The sequence below is a fragment of the Leucoraja erinacea genome, chromosome 27 (assembly GCF_028641065.1).
Source record: "Leucoraja erinacea ecotype New England chromosome 27, Leri_hhj_1, whole genome shotgun sequence".
In the NCBI taxonomy this organism is placed as follows: Eukaryota; Metazoa; Chordata; class Chondrichthyes; order Rajiformes; family Rajidae; genus Leucoraja; species Leucoraja erinaceus.
In genome coordinates, this window is record NC_073403.1 from 22,350,481 (window position 1) to 22,370,211 (window position 19,731).

General features: G+C 43.3%; 1 long non-coding RNA gene across 2 annotated transcripts; it reads right to left on the reverse strand.

Annotated features, from left to right (window-relative positions):
* Positions 1-2,195: 2,195 nt before the first annotated feature.
* Positions 2,196-19,208, reverse strand: LOC129710347 (uncharacterized). 2 transcript variants are annotated; one of them, XR_008725666.1, is made up of 4 exons: positions 19,037-19,208; positions 18,831-18,925; positions 7,131-7,193; positions 2,196-5,158 (listed from the first exon to the last, which is right to left on the reverse strand). It is a non-coding gene; the product is annotated as an uncharacterized LOC129710347 (long non-coding RNA). The 2 variants fall into 2 exon arrangements; XR_008725665.1 differs by lacking the exon at positions 19,037-19,208 and having other exon boundaries at positions 18,831-18,991.
* Positions 19,209-19,731: the final 523 nt, after the last annotated feature.

Below are 19,731 nucleotides of genomic sequence, written 5' to 3' on the forward strand. Positions count from 1 at the left end.
TAGGGGGCTGAGGACGCAACCCTGGGGCGATCCTGTGCTCAGGGTGAGGGACTTCGATGTATTCCCTCCCATCTTGACTACCTGGGGCCTGGCGGTGAGAAAGTCCAGGACCCAGGCACACAGGGAGGTGTTGAGCCCCAATTCCAGTAGCTTCCCGGCCAGTCTGGTGGGGACTATCGTGTTGAAGGCTGAACTGTAGTCTATGAACAGCATCCTCACGTAGCCCCCCTTCTGGCTGTCCAGATGGGAGAGAGCGGTGTGCAAGACCTGGGAGACCGCATCGTCCGTGGACCTGTTCGGACGGTATGCAAACTGCAACGGGTCCATGTTACGAGGGAGGAAGGCGCAGATGTGACTCTTCACCAGCCTCTCAAAGCATTTCATGACTACCGAGGTAAGGGCCACCGGACGGTAGTCATTCAGGCAGGCTGGGGAGGCATTTTTTGGTACCGGTACAATGATGGATTTTTTGAAGCAGGCAGGGACCACGGACTTGTCCAGGGAGAGGTTGAATAATGTAGTGAGCACTGGAGCTAGCTGCGTAGCACAGGACTTGAGTACTCGCCCCGAGATGCCATCGGGGCCTGCAGCTTTTCTTGTGTTCACCTGTGTCAGTGCCCTCCTCACGTCGTGCTCGGACAGCAAGAATGTGTGCATATTCCTCCCTTCAGCTTCGGTAGCCAGCCCGCTGTCGGTATTGTCGATAGTCGGCAGACCTGGAGTGGTGTTGCCCCTCTCGAAACGAGCGTAGAAGGAGTTCAGGTCGTCAGCTAGGGAGGTGCCGGCACATGCGGATGAGGGAGGGGTGCTTCGGTAGTTGGTTACAATCCGTAGCCCGTGCCACCGGCTTCTGGTGTCCTGCTGCTCCATCTGTAACTCCATCTTGTCCCTGTACCTTCTCTTTGCGTCCTTCACCGCCCTTCGCATTCGGTAGGACTCTGCCTTGTAGACGTCCATGTTTCCTGATGCCAAGCCCGAGTTGTAGGCAGCGGTACGAGCATTCAAGGCCACACGAACAGATCTGTCTACCCAGGGTTTTTGGTTCGGGAAGGTGCTTACCTTTACCGTGGGGACGATGTTGTCGGTTATTGTTGCGATGAAGTCCATGACTGCTTCCGCGAACTCACTGACGTCACTGGAACTTGCTTGGAACATATTCCAGTCGACATCACTCAGTGCATCTTGCAGCATGGCCTCTGACTGGTCGGACCACCGCTTTACGTCCCTCGTCTCTACCGGTTCCCGAACTATCCTCTGTTTATACTCCGGCAACAGGAAAATAGCAGCGTGGTCAGATTTTCCTAGGGGAGGGAGTGAAACAGCCTTGTAGCCTTTCCTGAACGGTGTGTAGCAGTGGTCCAAAGTTCTCTCCCCCCTGGTGGCACACGTGATGTGTTGGTAGAAGTTCGGCATGACCTTCTTGAGATTTGATTTATTAAAATCTCCAGCCACCACCATAGCCGCTTCCGGGTACTTGTTTTGATGTCGACATAGCACATCGTGTAGGGCCGATAGTGCCACGTCGGTGTCCGCCTGCGGTGGAATGTAGACGGCTGTGACGATCACTGAGCCGAACTCCCGGGGAAGGTAGAATGGGCGGCATGAGATTGTCAGGTGCTCCAGATCCGGCGAGCAGGAACGGGAAAGCAGCTTGATATTTCCAGGGTTGCACCAGTTGTTATTGGTCATGAAGCAGACTCCTCCACCCTTGGATTTCCCAGATGCTTCTGTTCTGTCAGCACGGTGGACAGTGAAGGACTCGGTTGGGCAGATTACCTGATCCGGAATCAGTGAGGTCAGGGCACACTTGGTATATGTATGTCCAGGTCTTTTATATTGATCATGCTTGACCTTAACTAAGCAATACTCATTCTCCGATTACTCCAGAATCACTCCTTTGGGTTGAAGACAGCTCCATGGAAATCTATTTGCAATATCAACCATCTCTTCAGTATCCCACATATGTCTTTAGGAATAGTCTCTGCATCCCAACCTCCAGCACCAAATTTGATGTGATCTCTTAAGTATCAAAGTATTACTAAGACCAAAGTGCTGGAGTGAGGCCACATGCCCTGGCCTCAATCTCCTAACCCCACCCATTCTCCTCTTTTTTGCACCTCCGCACCAGTCACCCCCACCCCTCACCTGCATTCACCGAGCACTTGCCAGGCTTTGCCCAACCCTTACCTCTCTGTTCCAACTTTCTTCCACCCCGTCGACTACAACAGTCTGAAGATAGGTCCCATCCTGAAATGGCATCTGTCCATTCCCTCCACAAATGCTGCCTGACCCACTGACCCTCCAGCACTTAGTTTCTTGTCCCTATTACATAGATCTCCCTGGTTTTTTAAGGTCCTTCAACAGGAGGGGGCCTGTCCTTATCTCACCTGGCCTTTTCTAGGTCTCCAAACCAATGCAATTAATCCATAACTGCCCTCAAAAGTAATCCAGGGGGACAATTATTGGTGGGAAATTAACGATAGTAGTCCTTATGAGTTTGCATAGCATCAACAAATAAGAAGAAATTTACTGCAGAAAATATTGGTATTTTATCTGCTTGTATACATAATTTGCTACCATCCACAACTTAATCCACAAATGTTGTGTCCTTTCGAATGTATAAAGAAAATCCACCTGAATTTCTTTTACTTACAACTTGGTCACACAACCTGTGTTCCTCCCACCTGTTGGGTCTCTTTGCCAAAGTCGATAATTCTTTTAAAATGCAATGTTTCCTGACAAAACCTTTAGTGGGAATGAGTATTTTTCCAAATGAGCCAGCCACTTATTGGAATAAAAGGTCACAAAGTGCTGGAGTAACCCAGCGGGTCAGGCAACATCTCTGGAGAGCATGAAGAGTTGATATTTAGTCAGGACCCTTCTTCAGATGAATTTATTGTATTTAAAACTGCAGACCGACATAAAATGCTGGAATAACTGCCGGGTGTCAGAAGTTATGGAGAGAAGGCAGGAGAATGGGGTTAGGAGGGAGACATAGATCAGCAATGATTGAAGGGTGGAGTAGACTTGATGGGCCAAATGGCTTAATTCAACTCCTATCACTTATGATCTTTGAACTCAGCATTCAGGCAACACCTCTGGGATAAAGCATCTTTAAACCAGCAGCTGCAATTGTTTCCTACACTGCAGATGTTGGAAATCTGAAATAAAAAGGTTGGGCAGCATCTGCGGAAAGTGAAACAGGGAAAATGCTTCAGGTCCGAGATCCTTCAGCAGTGCCGATTATTTGACCTCACAATCACCTTTTCACAATCCCTTTGTACAGATTCTTCCCATGATTCTTCTGAGTGTTTCCGGCATTTTCAACTTTGGTATTCTACGTGAAAAAACAAAAAATGAAAGGAAAGGAAAGGTTGAGGAATTGAGTGGGCTTTAAATGCATGCAACTTGGTACTAATTCCTCATCTCCTTCCACTTAATGAAGTAAACCAAAGGCCTCATCCTTCTGGAAAGATGGAACAGACCCAAATATTTAGAAATCATCTAGAGTTAACAAGCCAGAAAAACTGCATATAATCTCAAAACCTTATATAAAAAAATGTCTTGGCTCCATATCTGTTGGATTTTTCTTTAATGTGCAGCTCAATCATGGTTAGGAAAATAGTTCTATGGAGCTGACTCAGGAGAACAAGATTCTTAGATGGTCAGCGTTGTCATAGCCAAAAATGTAATGATTTTAAAATTCTCCGAACAAATGTAGGTCTGAGTTATGCACAAACAAGAAATTAACTCTTTTGTGTGCAACATTTAAATAGCTTACTGCCATCATTTTCTCCTTCCTTCATTTGCCCTAATAAAAATAAGGATTTTTCTTCTAAATCGTGTTTCACCAGCATTTTCAGTCTTACTTTTCTGCTTCTTCCAACTCATTTTCCTCCATGCCCCTCTTTATTATAGTTTTCCATTTCTTTTTTAACCCCTAATTAGAGTGCAGAAGGGTCCCAATCCAAAATGTCACAGGATGGTACAGTGGAGCAGCAGTAGAGTTGCTACCTAACAGCACCAGAGGCCCGGGTTCGATCCTGACTACGGGTGCTATCTGTACGGACTTCGTACATTCTGCCTGTAACCACATGGGTTTTTTCCAGATGCTCCGTTTCCTCCCACACTCCAAAGACGTACAAGGTCGTAGATTATTTGGCTTCGGTAAAATTGTACAATTGTCCCTAGTGTATAGGATAGTACTAGTGTATTGGGATCGCTGGTCAGCACTGTGTCTTTAATGTCTCAAGCCTAAAACCTGTCCATTCCCTTCAGAGCTGTTGCCTGATTCGCTGAGTTTCTCCAGCACTTTGTCGTTTGCTTCAGGTTCCTTCAGGTTCTGAAGGTTTATAGCCCTGTCCGACTGTACGAGTTCATTCAAGTGCTCTCCCGGGTTTAAAAAAAAATCAAACTCGTGGTAAGCACATAGAATGAACGTAGCGGGTACGTCGGAGCTCGGGGACGTCGGAGCTTAGCGGCTCATAACGCTAACGGCAGGTACTCGGGAAACGCGGTAAGCTCGGGAAGACTCGTGAAGATTTTTCAACGTTGAAAAATGTCCACGAGAGCCCCGAGTACCTACGAGAGGCCATTACCATAAATCTCAGAGTTCGAATCAGGGCAAACTCGAGAGAACTCTTTGAATGAAATCGTACAGTGGGAGAGGGCTTTTAGAGCGTCTTCAGTTAGACTGATCTAGGTTCAATGATACCAGAGATGATAGCAATCCCTCTCATTTCCCATAAATTTCCCTTACGGTTAGAAATTGTCAGAATTATTTGGTCTGGGCTGAACATGCCTCCAACCCAAACTGATCCCATTATCCCTTAATGGACCTCTAAATTAAACCAAAAGGACAATTAGATGTGATAAATATGACCTTCCACGTGACTCTCTACATCGTGAATAAATAACAAATACAATTCGCTACAGTAACATATTTAATGTCCATTTATATCCATTTATACTTTAATATACTTTAAAATACTATAAGTGTAAATCTGAGAGACACACAGGCAAAAACGTAACTCCTTTGTGCACACGCAATTATTTGACTTCAAGCTTCACTATCTTCCTTCATTTACTATATATAGGGTGGCTCGACCAAAGCCTGACTCTCCACCAAATTTTGCTTGCAGTTTTCTTCCCTCAAATCCTTCATGGTAATGTGAAGAGAAAAAAATGGATTAATATAGGATATAATGTGATTTGTTGGGCTCTAGAGCTTGTTTTGTGCTACGTCGCCCAATAAATCTATTCGATCTTTTCATATCAGGAACAGGGACAATATTAGTTTTGGAGATAGAGCATGGAAGCAAACCCTTTGGCTTACCATCGATCACCCATTCACACTTGTTCTACGTTATCTCACTTTCCCCTATGCACTAGCAACAATGTTACATGAGGCCAATTAACCTACAATCCCACACATATGGGATGCGGGAGGAAACCAGTGCACCCATGCGCTCACGGGAAGAACGTGCAAACTCCACATAACATCCTCCAAGGTCAGGTGCAAACTCAGGTTCAAACTCTGGCGCTGTGGGGTAGCAGCTCTGCAGCTGCGCCATTTGCTGCCCATAACTGTTGAGAAACAAACTCAAAACAGTACAGCAAACGAATAACTTAGCAAGCCTCCATCTCATGGTAGATGTTCCTGGTCACCTTTGTCATTTAGGCCGATTGTCCAGGGGAGGAACATTTTTCTTATTTTTCTCCAGCAGAAGATCAGTGTCTGCCAAGCAAGATTTCAAGCGTTACCAACAATGCCCATCAACATCCTGGGAGACTGAAACGTCCTGCAGATGGACGTTAAACACCACAGAGTCTATTGGACACAATAGGTTTAAGATGAAAGGGGAAAGATTTAATGGAAATCTGACGGGTAACTTTTTCTCACAAAGGTTGGTGGGTGCTGGAACGAGCTGCCAGAGGAGGTAGGTGAGGCAGGGACTTTTGTTAAACTTTTATTAAACAATTAGATAGGTATATGGATGGGACAGGCTGAGAGGGATATGGGCCAAATTCAGACTAGGGACATGTTGTTCAATTTGGGCAAGTTGGGCTGAAGACTCAATGACATGATAATGTAATTGCTGTAAATACTCCTGGTCATTTAGCAAATTGACTACTGCCCTATTGTAAAGCAAGTTCATGACAGTAGATGTAAATGGTCATGACGTCCTTGCATGGGAGATGCCCGGGGAACCAAGACTATAAAATCCTTGTGTTGAAAGCCATGAATGAATCACATGTACATCGCGGAATGTTGCAAACAGCTTGTCAAAATTTAAGGCTCCTGAGGTGATAACATGCTGACTCACATCTTGTGACTCAAACATGCTGCAATGCGGGATGAAAGAGCACCAGTTTCTGTCTGCAGTTTCACAAATGACGATTTCGCTCACTAAATTATTTGGTTTCGCAGAAGATATGAAAAATAACAGAAACGTATAATACACCAGTCCATGTAAGTAGATAATCTAAGTATCTTCATATCATTTTCATAAACAAATGTTTCATTTTAAAAATAAACGACACATCTTGTCCACCTTCAATTACATCAGTTTTCCTGGAATATTCTTAAGACGATTCAAAGCTTTATCTTGTTTCTTATATCCAAGATCCAGTTAAAAAATATATATATTTATGCCATTCTCTCTTTTCATTGCCTTTTTTAAATCACACCAGTTCTCCCCACTAGACCTCTACATGTTACAACACATACATCAATGTTTTGGATTTCCTTTTGCATAGACAACTGGACACTGGCTCTTCTGCTCTGAAATACCAGCATCAGTGGGCCGGCACAGTGCCACAGCGATACAGTTGCTGCCTTACTGTGCCGGAGACCTGGGTTCAATCCTGACTATGGCTGCTGTGTGTACAGAGTGTGTACGTACTCCCTGTGACCACGTGGCTTTTCTCCGGTTGCTCTTGTTTCTTCCCACACTCCAAAGTCGTACAGTTTATAGGTTAATTGGCTTTTGTAAATTATCCCTAGCGTGTAGGATGGTGTTAATCTATCGGGTGATCACTGGCCAGCATGGACACGGCGGGCCAAAGGGCTTGTTTCTACACTATATCTCTATAGTCTAAAGAAAGGTTAACGAGATTCAGCAACTTACATTAGGAGATCTCTTCACCATTTTCCCATCGCACTAATGATGCTTCATCATGATGCTTTTATCCTATAGGAGAAAAAAGGTGTACATGAAAGTTGGCATATTTACAAAGCACAGATGAACAGTGGAATCACCACTAACTGATCATTCCTTTGATAGTGCAAAATCCTCTTCACCTGATTTTCACGAACATACTGAGGCAGACATCATCAAGGCGGGTTAAATGTGTGTCTAATATTGCTAAGAGGCAAAGAAGCTATTGTAATATTTATGCTCTCTCTCTTAATATGTGTGCAACCACAGACAACTAGCAGAGAACTCTCAAGCAGCTGAATCTAGCGATTTGGATAACGTTGTAAACTTTGACAATATTAATTTCTGACATTTTGACAATATTTCAACTGGATGGCATTGTAAAGTGTGTAAGCCTTCAATTGAGAGGGATCCCACAAAGGTAATTCTAGAAATGGAACTAATGGTACGCAAGATATAATTGTCCAAAATTCCTCTGGATTTCTCTTGTTTTTTTCCCTGGCTTTTATTGCTCAATTATGAGACGTCCATCTTGAGAAAATTGGAACAATTGCAGGAGTCATTTAGTCATTAACATAGAAACATAGAAAATAGGTGCAGGATGCCATTCGGCCCTTCAAGCCAGCACCGCCATTCTTTGTGATCATGGCTGATCATCCACAATCAGTACCCCGTACCTGCCTTCTCCCCATACCCCTTGATTTTGCTAGCCCCAAGAGCTCTACCTAACTCTCTTTTAAATTCATCCAGTGAATTGGCCTCCACTGCCTTCTATTGCAGAGAATTCCACAAATTCACAACTCTCTGGGTGAATTTTTTTTTTCCCATCTCAGTTTTAAATGGCCTACCCTTTATTCTTAGACTGTGGCCCCTGGTTCTGGACTACCACAAAATTGGGATTTTTTTCCTGCATTTAGCTTGTCCAGTCCTTTTATAATTTTATATGTTTCTATAAGATCCCCCTCATCCTTCTAAACTCCAGTGAATGCAAGCCCAATCTTTCCAATCTTTCTTCATGTGACAGTCCCGCCATCTCGGGAATTAACCTTGTGAACCTATGTTGCACTCCCTCAATAGCAAGGATGACATTCCTCAAATTAGGAGAACAAAACTGCACACAATATTCCAGATGTGGTCTCACCAGGGCCCTGCACAACTGCAGAAGGATCTCTTTACTCCTATACTCAAAGCCTCTTGTTATGAAGGCCAACATGCCATTAGCTTTCTTCACTGCCTGCTGTACCTGCACTTTACTTTCAATGACTGGTGCACAAGGACACCCAGTTCTCGTTGCACTTCCCTTTTTCCTAATCTGACACCATTGAGATAATAATCTGCCTCCGTGTTCCTGCCGCCAAAGTGGATAACCTCACATTTATCTACATTATACTACATCTGCCATGCATCTGCCCACTCACTCAACCTGTGCAAGTCACCCTGCAACCTCCTAGCATCCTCTTCGCAGTTCACACTGCCAGAAAGCTTTGTGTAATCTGCAAATTTGCTAGTGTTACTTTTAATTCCATCATCTAAATCATTAATATATATATTGTAAATAGTTGCGGCCCCAGCACCAAGCCTTGCGGCACTCCATTCGCCACTGCCTGCCATTCTATCAGGGAACCGTTTATTCCTACTCTTTGTTTCCTGTCTGCCAACCAATTCTCCATCCATGTCAATATCCTACCCTATACCATGCGCTCTAATTTTGCCCACTAATCTCCTTTGTGGGACCTTATCAAATGCTTTCTGTAAATCCAGATTCACTACATCCACTGGCTTTCCTTCATCCATTTTACTTGTCATCCTCAAAAAATTCCAGAGGATTAGTCAAGCAGGATTTCCCCTTAATAAATCCATGCTGACTTGGACCAATCCTTTTACTGCTATCCAAATGCGCCGTTATTACTTCTTTAATAATTGACTCCAGCATCTTCCCCACCACTGATGTCAGGCTAACTGGTCTATAATTCCCCGTTTTCTCTCTCGCTCCTTTCTTGTAAAGTGGGATAACATTAGCTACCCTCCAATCCACAGGAACCGATCCTGAATGTATAGAAGAACATTGGAAAATGATCACCAATGCATCCACGATTTCTAGAGCTACTTCCTGGAATACCCTGGGATGCAAACTGTCGGGCCCTGGAGAATTATCAGCCTACAGTCCCATCAGTCCACCCAATAATATTTCTCGCCCAATGCAAATTTCTTTCTGTTCCTCTGTCTTCCTAGATCCTCTAGTATATCTGGGAGATTGTTTGTGTCTTCCTTTGTGAAGACAGAACCAAAGTAACTGTTCAATTCCTCTGCCATTTCCTTGTTCCCCATAATAATTTCATCTGTTTCTGCCTTCAAGGGACCAACATTTTTCTTTACTAATCGTTTTCTCTTAACATACCTAAATAAGCTTTTACTATCCTTCTTTATATTCTTGGCAAGCTTACCTTCGCACTTCATCTTTTCACCCTGTATTGCCCTTTTTGTTACTTTCTGATGCCCTTTGAAGGTTTCACTGGCTTCCTGCTACACTTTGCTATGTTGTGCACCTTTTCTTTTAGTTTTATACTGTTCCTAACTTCCTTGTCAGCCACGGTTGCCTCTTACTCCCCTTAGAATCTTTCTTCCTCTTTGGAATGAAATGATCCTGCATCTTCTGGATTATGCCCAGAAATTCCTGCCATTGCTGTTCCACTGTCATTCCTGCTAGGATCCTTTTCCCGTCAACCTTGGCCAGCTCCTCTCTCATGGTCCCCTTTGTTCAACTGCAACACTGACACTTCGGATTTAACCTTCTCCCTCTTAAATTGTAGATTAAATCTTATCATATTATGGTCACTACCTCCAAGCGGTTCCTTTACCTTCCGTTCCCTTATTAAATCTGGTTCATTAGACAACACTAAATCCAGAATTGCCTTCTCTCTAGTTGGTTCCAATCCAAGCTGCTGCTCTATGTATCCATCTCGGAGGAACTCTACAAACTCCTTTTCTTGAGGTCCAGTACCAACCTGATTTTTGCAGTCTACCTGCATATTGAAATCTCTCATAACCATAGTGGCATTACCTTTATTACATTCTAAGTTTAACTCCTGCTGCAACTTTATCATCTATCTAGGCTACTGTTTGGGGGATTGTAGATAACTCAAATTACCTTCTTTCATTTACAATTTCTCAATTCTATCCACAGCGCCTCTACATCGACTGAATTTCATCCCTCGCCAACAGAGCTACCCCACCTCCTCTGCCCACCTGCTTGTCCTTTCTGTAGAACGTATAACCCTGAATATTCCGTTCCCAGCCCCAATTCTCCTGCAGCCATGTCTCTGTAATCCCCACAATGTCATATCTACCAATCTCTAACTGAGCCTCAAGCTCATCCACTTTACTTCTTATACTTCGCGCATTCATTTATAATACTTTTAATCTATTGCTCACCTCACCTTTCACAGAGTTACAGTGTGTAACCAGGCCCTTCAGCCCATCTTGTCCACACTGGCCAACATGTCCTATCGTCACTAGACCACCTGCCTGCCTGCCTTTGGCCCATATCCCTCTAAACCTGTCCTATCCATGTACCTGTCTGAATGTTTTTCAAACGTTGCGATAGAACCTGCCTCAACTACCTCCTCCAGCAGCTCGTTACATAAACCACCACTCTTTGTGTAAAAAAGTTAACTCTCAGGTTCCTATTAAATCTTTCCGCCCCACATCTTAAACCTATGCCCTCTGCTTCTCAATTCCCCTACTCTGGCAAGAGGTTCTGTACATCTACCCAATCTATTCCTCTCATGATTTTGTACTAGATCTACTAAATCAATGATAAACTTGGGTGCTCATAATGGGAGGTGCAGTATTTCTAGAAGTAATCTCTATGCTTTTTATTATGGAATCCAGTGAAAGTATTTGAGTGGGCAAAGATGGAGACATATTTTGCTGATGGAATCTTTGATGAAAAGGAGCATGATCAGAATCAGGATAATCACAATTAAAAGAACAGCTCCATCATAGAAAGCCTGGTATAAGAGTGAAACTCCCTTCACAAAAGGCATTGGTGTTCATGTAACTAATAACAAAATCTGATAGCAATAAACCTTTGGCAAAACACAAAATGCTGGAATAACTCAGCATGTCAGGCAGGATCTGTGGAAGGAATGCATAGGTGACATTTTGCATCAGGACGCTTCAAGGTCCCAATCCGAAATTCACCTGTCCATTCCCTCCCCAGATGCTGCCTGACCCATTGAGTTACTCCAGCACTTTGTGGTAAATCTCAAGATGCCAGCATCTGCAGATCTTTGTGTCAACAATATTGCATTGATAGGTGTATTAGACTTTACTTTAGACTTTAGAGATACAGCACGGAAACAAGCCCTTTGGCCCACTGAACACACGCCAACCAACAATCACCCTGTACCCCAACACTATCCTACACGCTAGGGACTGTTTATAATTTTACTGAAGCTAATTAGACTACAAACGTGTACATCTTTGGAATGTGGAGGAAATTGGAGCACCCGGAGAAAACCCATGTGGTCACAAGGAGAACTTACTAACTCCATACAGACAGCACATGCAGTCAGGATTGAACCGGGTCTCTGGCCATGTAAGTCAGCAGCTCCATGGCTACACCGCTGTGCCTGCATATTAAAGTACATTGAGCCAAGGTAGGGGGAAGAGGTTTAGATGCAGATCTTCATCTAACATTGAATTGCCATATGAGCAAAAGCATCTGAATAGACTATTCTTGTTCCAAAATTCCTCCGTTACCTACATGTGGGAGCTCGAAATTGGAAAATTGACAGGATTATTGAAAGAAAAGGCAGCGTAGAAGCTTCTGATCCAACCCACGGACATGTTCACACACACCTTTCTGCTAAAGGTCACCAGGATGTTATTAAGAATGGGAAGCATAGCTGATTTTTTTCCCCACCCTTACCAAATGTGAGTCATTGCAATGTCAGCTGTATCTCAAAGGTCAGGCCATTTACTTCTTAGCCAAGGTATAAGTTGAAATCCAACTGCAGCACAAAAATCTAGGCTGTCAACAGTTCTATACAAATGTGGACTTCAAACCATTTGAAGATGTGTTATTCAGAACATGGAACAATACAGCCCACAAAATCTGTGCCAAACAGGATGCCAAGACCAACTCTTGGATGCCTGCACATAATCCAGATCCCTTCATTCTCTGCATATCCATGTGCCTGACAAAAAGCCTCTGAATGGCCACTCCACCATCACTCAAGGCAACTCGTTCCAGGCACACCACCTTCTGTATAAAAAACATGCCCCACACATCTCCTATATATATTGCTCTTCTCACCTTAAAACGATGCCTTCTAGTCTTTGATAAGAGGTGCCAGGCCAAAGCTCTGTCATCCCCATAATGTTAACATTAACTATTGTATTGAAGGGGAAGAGTAGCTGTTATCCCCAGAATCCCAACCAATATTGATTATTCAACCAACATTACTACTACACATAGTCATAATGTTGTTATGGGATGTTTAAGAAGGAATTGCAGATGCTGGAAAATCGAAGGTACACAAAAATGCTGGAGAAACTCAGCGGGTGCAGCAGCATTTATGGAGCGAAGGAAATAGGCAACGTTTCGGACCGAAACCCTTCTTCAGACATAACATGTTGTTATGGGATCTTGCTATGTCGAAAGACAGAGCTACCCCTTATCCTACATTACAATAGTGACTGCAATTAAAAAAATGCTTTATTAGCTCTACGCAACTCCAAGATTTTCTTGACAGGAATGAGCTGCTTAATGGGATTAGAATAACTGACCTACAGTATGGAAGCCACAATATGGACTGTTTATTTAGAAACACAACCCCTCCATAAAGCAGGGATAAACTGTATACAATCCACTGCTTCCCTCTTTAAGAGAAAAAGTTAAAAAAAATAGTTAACACATCCAAACTGTTAACTTTAACTAATGCAAAATTATGTTATGATTTACTGCAATATGTTGTAATTCAAATGATAAAATTCACATAATCTCTTGGTCTCTTATGTCAATGAGCATTTAATTGCAAGCTGTACCTGATTCTCAAGAATTTACATCAGGGACTAATAATTCCAGCAGACCATTTCTCAAGGTAGACATCAATCACATCTGGTCTCACATCCTGCCCTGTAATTGTGCTTTCATTAAATAATACTATGCAATCTGGGTCACTATCTTTTTGGCGTCATCTTTTTGCACCAAGCTGTTCACATAAAACTTAATAGAGAGAAGAAGGGTTCTGACCAGCAATGTCCATTTCCCAATTTGTGGCTGATAATTGCCTGGAATAGGAAGGTTCCCTTAGGAAGAAAGGTTGACCGGACTAGATTCAGGTTTTGATTTAAGTTTGAATTCATTGGGATTTAGAAAAGTTAAGGGGCTGCCCCACTGTACGAGCTTATTTCAAGAGTTCTCCCAAGTTTCCCCTGATTCTGAGAATTACGGTAATAGCCGCTCGTCGGTACTCGGGGCTCTCATGGACATTTTTCAACATGTTGAAAAATCTTCACGAGTCTTCACGAGCTTACCGCATTTCCCGAGTACCTGCCATTAGCGTTACGAGCCGCTAAGAGACGTCCCGAGCTCCGACGTACCCGCTACATACATTTTACGTGCTTACCATGAATTTGATTTTTTTTTAAACTCAGGAGACCTCTTGAATTAGTTCGTACACTGAATTAAAGGGCCTGTCCCCACTGTACGAGCTAATTCAAGAGTTCTCCCGAGTTTCCCCTGATTCGAACTCGGAGAATTACGGTAATAGCCGCTCGTAGGTACTCAGGGTTCTCGTGGACATTTTTCAACATGTTGAAAAACATGTTGAAAAATCTTCACAAGTCTTCACAAGCTTACCACGTTTCACTGGTACCTGCCGTTAGCGTTACGAGTCGCTAAGAGGCGTCCTGAGCTCTGACGTACCCGCTATGTACATTCTACGTGCTTACCACGAGTTTGATTTTTTTTTAAACTCGGGAGAGCTCTTGAATTACCTCGTACAGTGGGACAGGCCCTTAAGAGGACTCGTGTATGAGATTCTGAGTAGCCCCGACAGGTTTGATGTGGAGATATTTCCTCTCGGCACCCGGGTCACTGGCGCAATGGTGACGCAGCTCGACCACTGCGCCACTCTGCTGCCTACAGTGGTACAATGCAGCAAGACAGGCAGAAAAGGCTTAATGAAGAATTAAAATCCTTTAGATCCAAAGAGGGAAAGTCAGAATAGGTGAACTTTGTAACTTCGAAAAGGATATCAAGAAAGCATTGCATAGCACCACTGTTTAAATGTAAGGGGTTGTCCATTTAAGACATAGGTTAAGCATTTATTACTGTCAAAGGCTCGTATGCCTTTTGAACTTTCTTCCTCAAAGGGTAGTGGCAGCTGAGGTGTTGAATGGTTTAGGCAGAATTAGATAGACAACATCAGGTGAATGGTTACCATGGATAGACAGAAATGCAAAGTTGAGGTTATAAGCAGATCTGCCATGAGCTTACTGGAAGGAAGATCAGACTCGAGAGGCTGAGACATTTGTCATAGACATTGCGGGCAGAAGGGCCGGTTCCTGTGCTATACTGTTCTATGTTCTATGTTCTATCAATCTTTAACTACTTCATAATCAGCAACATCCCCTACTTATTACTGCTGCAAAATTCTTAAGCATATTTTCTCTCTTTATTTATTTCATTTCTTTCTCTCCTTTTTATTGTATGGCTTTGTAAATATTTGATTAGTGTATAAATGTAAATCATTTGGTGTACATATGGAAATAGGTGAATAGGTGTTTATAGCTGCTAAATTTGTATAAGATAATTATAAGCAGTTGAATAAGGGGTGGGAATTAATAAGCTTTGGCTTCTTCCTGCTCCTTTTCGGACACATACGATTTCATTTATTTATAGATATTGTTTATGACACTTTATAAATATTCTTGTTTTGTTTTTTGTTTTTTTGTTTGCTGTTTCTTACTTGCTTTTTATTTTTATTCTGTTCGAAATAAAGAATTAAATTAAAAAAAATATATATATATACAAATGAGAGAGGCAGAGCTAGGGCAGCATGGTGGAGCAGCGATAAAGTTGCTGCCTCACAGCGCCAGAGACCCAGGTTTGATCCCGACTACGGGTGTTGTCTGTATGGAGTTTGCACGTTCTCCCTGTGACCTGCAGGGTTATTCTCCGAGATCTTTAGTTTCCTTCCACACTCTAAAGACATACAGGTTTGTAGGTTAATTGGCTTAGTATAGTGTTAATGTGCGGGGATCACTGGTCGGCACGGACTCGGTGGGCTGAAGGGCCAGTTTCCACGCTGCATCTCTAAACTAAACTAAACTATCCTTATTGAAAGCAATAACTCTTAAATAATGATTAAACTACGTACCAAAGTTACAACACTTGATGAACCCAATTCTTAATGTGTGGTTAGCACAGTGGCAGCTAGTAGAGTTGCTGTCTCACATCTCCACCGACCCAGGTCCAAGTCTGATTCTGGCTGCTATCTGGTAGGAGTTTGCACACTCTCCCTGGGACCGGCTGGGTTCCTTCAAAGTGCTTCAATTTCCTCCCGTCCCAAAAACTTGCATGTTGGTAGATTAGCCAGCTGATGTAAAATTGTTCCTTGTGTGTGGGCAACGGGATGGATCTGGGAGGTGTTGATGGGAATGTGGGAAGAATAAAAAAGGAACCAGTGTAGTGTGGGATTAGCCGCAAAACCCAGCTGGCTGTAGCTTACTTGCGCCAGCTCATTTTCAACATTCACCACTGAATTTATGAATATTGGCTGACACTCGGTTAGACAATGTTTTAATTTCTAAGATAGACGCAAAATACTGGAGTAACTCAGCAGCACCTCTGCTGAGAAGGAACGGGTGAAGTTTCTGATCGGGACCCTTCTTCAGACCCTAACATTTCTAACATGTCTAACATATTATTTCTAACATATTTTCCCTCTTTCTTTTTTTTAAAGCCCATTGTGTCTTCACTCTCCCTGTCTCTATAACTTCACCATCCAAACTACCCTCCGAAATATCTGCCTTCACTAATTAGTCCTTTCAGGCACTGCAAAGCTAATCGCTCCACCATTTGCAACCAGGCCCTCAACTTCAAAAACTCTGAATTCCTTCATATGCTTAAGGCATGCTTCTAACCCATCATAAATGCTTCGACTCAAAAAAATTAAACATACTTATAACATAATTAGAAAAAAAAACAGAATTTCAACAATGTCATTAAGTGATTTAATTATTAGCATTTTAATACAGGTATTATTATCATAATGTAACAGAACGTGATCAATATCTTTTGCATAATAACATTATACATGGAGCTATTGCCTGATTATAAATAATTGACATTAACCGTAGGAATATAAATTGTGAATACATTGCAATGTTGGTTGCATTGTAAAATGATAATGGAATATTTGTGAATATTACAAAAGGAAAACACTTCTCAGAGAGGGAAGGTGAGCGAGTGTGGGGAGGAAGCATAATTGGATGGACAGAGTACAGTGTGTTAGAGAGAGGGTAATACAGGGACAGAGAGGTAGGGAAGGGGAGACAGAGAGAGAGTGGGGTTGAGTCAATAGGTGGAGAGTGCAGAGCAAAGCTTGGTACACTTTGTTCTTAAAAAGGCAATATGCCTCAGCTAAGATCTGCCTTCTTCACCCCGCACCACACGAGATGCCAGGACACCTGTGTGGCTGGGCTCAGGAGCAGGGGAACTGAAAGACTGCAGTCTGCACTGTATGGTTCGTTGACTGGGGGAGTGACATGACTCTCTTTGACACCTGTCTGTATTGAGATTGAAAATAAAAAACCTGCATCGCAGAGGACCTCATTCAGCCGGCAGCTCTGGCCCTGAGCTTCCTGCCAGTTCAATTCACCATCCCCTCCATTCTGACCTATCAATATGTGGGTTCCGCACATTTATAGTTATGTCCCATAAAGGCTTGGGGGACACTAACTTGTCTTCTTTCCGGCCACCTTGTAGACTGCAAGATAGATACAAAATGCTGGAGTAACTCAGCGGGACAGGCAGCATCTCTGGATAGCAGGAATGGGTGGCGTTTCGGGTCCAGACCCTTTTCAGACTGAGAGTCAGGGGAGAGGGAGACACAGGGATAGGGTGAGGTGGGTAAGAAGGTGTGAAAATAATAGATCAAAGGGGAAGAAGCTAAGGAAAATGTAGAATAGATCATTGTTTGTTCGGGGAAGTTGACGACGAAGCATACAAAGATAAAATGTAATCAGGAGAACAGTCAGACTTGTTGGAGAACTAGGATGGGGGAGGGATGGAAAGAGAGGACAAGCAAGTGTTACTTGAAGTTAGAGAAATTAATATTCATAACGCTAGTATTCAGACTGCAAGCCTAGACATCAAATTTTCTAAAATAGATAATTCACTCTTTCATCTGTATCAGAACTAGGGCAGCACAGTGGTGCAGCTGGTGCAGCTGGTGGAGCTGCTATCTCACAGTGTCAAAGATCTAGGTTCAATCCTGACTGGGTGCTGTCTCTGTGAAGTCCGCATGTTCTCGCTGTGACCATGTGGATTTCTTCCGGGTGCTCCGGCTTCCTCCCCACCCCAAATACCCGGCGGGTTTGCCGTTTAGTCGTCTCTGTAAAATGTCCCAAGTGTGCAGGGGAGAGGACACAGAAGTGAGATAACATAGAACTGTTGTGTATAGGTGATCAAAGGTTGGCATGGACTCAGTAGGCCAAAGAGCCTATTTCCATGCTTATCTTTCAATTAATTAAACTGCAAGACAGTAAAGCTTAAAAAATCAGGGAAGAAATACACACTGAGATTTCACAAGCATGTAAATCTCTGTTCTTTCCACTTTTAAGATGATTCTTGAAACTATAACTTCATCTCCATACATTTTCCCCTATCTCTTTATGTGACACATAGCAGTTGTTCTGGTGATAAACTCCATCGGACATTTCTACTAATGTGAAATGAGCTCTACAAATGGGTGTTGTTTATGTTATAAGTGACATAGAACCGCAACATTCAATTTTATTTTCCTGACCATTGAAGAGCGATCAATGTATCTTAATTTGTCTCGGATAGCCGGGAACTTATCAAATGATGAGATTAGAAAGAACGATTTAATGTAACAAACTCCTGACTGTTTACCGTATCTGAAAGTTGCATCTAAGAGGCAAGTCTTAAGCATGCAAACAAAACCAGATTTCAGTTAAGATCAGCTGAACGGGCAGTAAGTGGTTAGGGATTCTGTAAAAATACACAGCTCAAGTAGAAATAGCAAAGGGTTAACCATCGTGGAAATCCACAGTGGCTTTCAGATCCAAGAGCACTTATTGGTATCCTCCCTTTTAACGCCCTTCCCTTTTTTATCCTACTCATGTCCCTGTCATTACCAAGGACCAAGCATTCTCCTCTGCCCACACAGAGAAAAAAGCACAGGGCGGACTTAAGACCAAACGACATCACAGACCTAGTCTTCTTCGCCTTCAAAGAGGCTGAGCAACTTCATCCACCACAAAATGGAGGTGGGAAGACTCTGTGGCGCTACCACTGCCTGAGGGTGTCTGGCAGGATCAGCTAGAAACTGTGCGCATTTAAGAACCCAATAAACCATCAGAATCAAAGTCTCATGGCGAGGGATGTTATTAAAATACTGTCGGCAAACTGACCTGGAAAAAAGGCAAAGGGTTCTGGTGGGAGAGAGGTGAGGACTGCAAACATCAAGCTGAAGATCTTGGGACCCCTCATGCAAATCAAGGGTGCACTGTGGAATGAAGCAGAGAGAAAAAACTGAAAGAGAAACTTCATAGGCAGGACACACAGTTAACTCTTGAGAGACGACAATGGGAAGAGCTGTAGCATTTCACGTACATACCTTTCAGGCTGTGTAAGAGATGTGGCAACATTGGATACACACTGCCCTCCAATGGCCACATGGCATGTTGCCTTTGCGAACGTAACCTCGAGATTCTTCAGTCTTTGAAGAGATACATTGTGATCCTGGTGTGGGTGGCATGTCAGCAAAGCAGACCAGACGGATACTCGAGGACTCAATCAGTTCCTGTTGAGGGAGCATCTGGTTTACCACAGGGTGTTTGGTACAGAGCGTGTGCTTCATCAATTACTCCCCCCCCCCCCCCCCCTCAACCCTCATTCAAGTTCACTGAAGGAAATTAAAGGCAGCAGAAAATGAACAACATGCACTGAAAGGATGATGCCACCAGGTTGAACAGAAAGGGAACAAACAACGAAGGGATAGGCTTATATATTGAAGTATTCATGAACGTGAAACCCAGTCTGGAAAAATCCCTTGCAGGGCACTGCAAAATAGACATAAATCTGTCGAATTTCCCATATAGCAACCCCTCTTCTACCTCGCCCCCCCCCCCCCCCCCCCCCCCCCCCCACCATAGTCACCCCACTAGTTCCGATGTTCGCATCCTTGTACCCCTGTCGTTAGCACGTCTTTCCCAGCCAACAATTGGCCATTATGGACTCCACCCTTCCTGAGGTCATCTGTTGCCGGCCCTGCTTTGTTCTGCCCTTCTCCATCTTTCAGTCCGAAGAAGG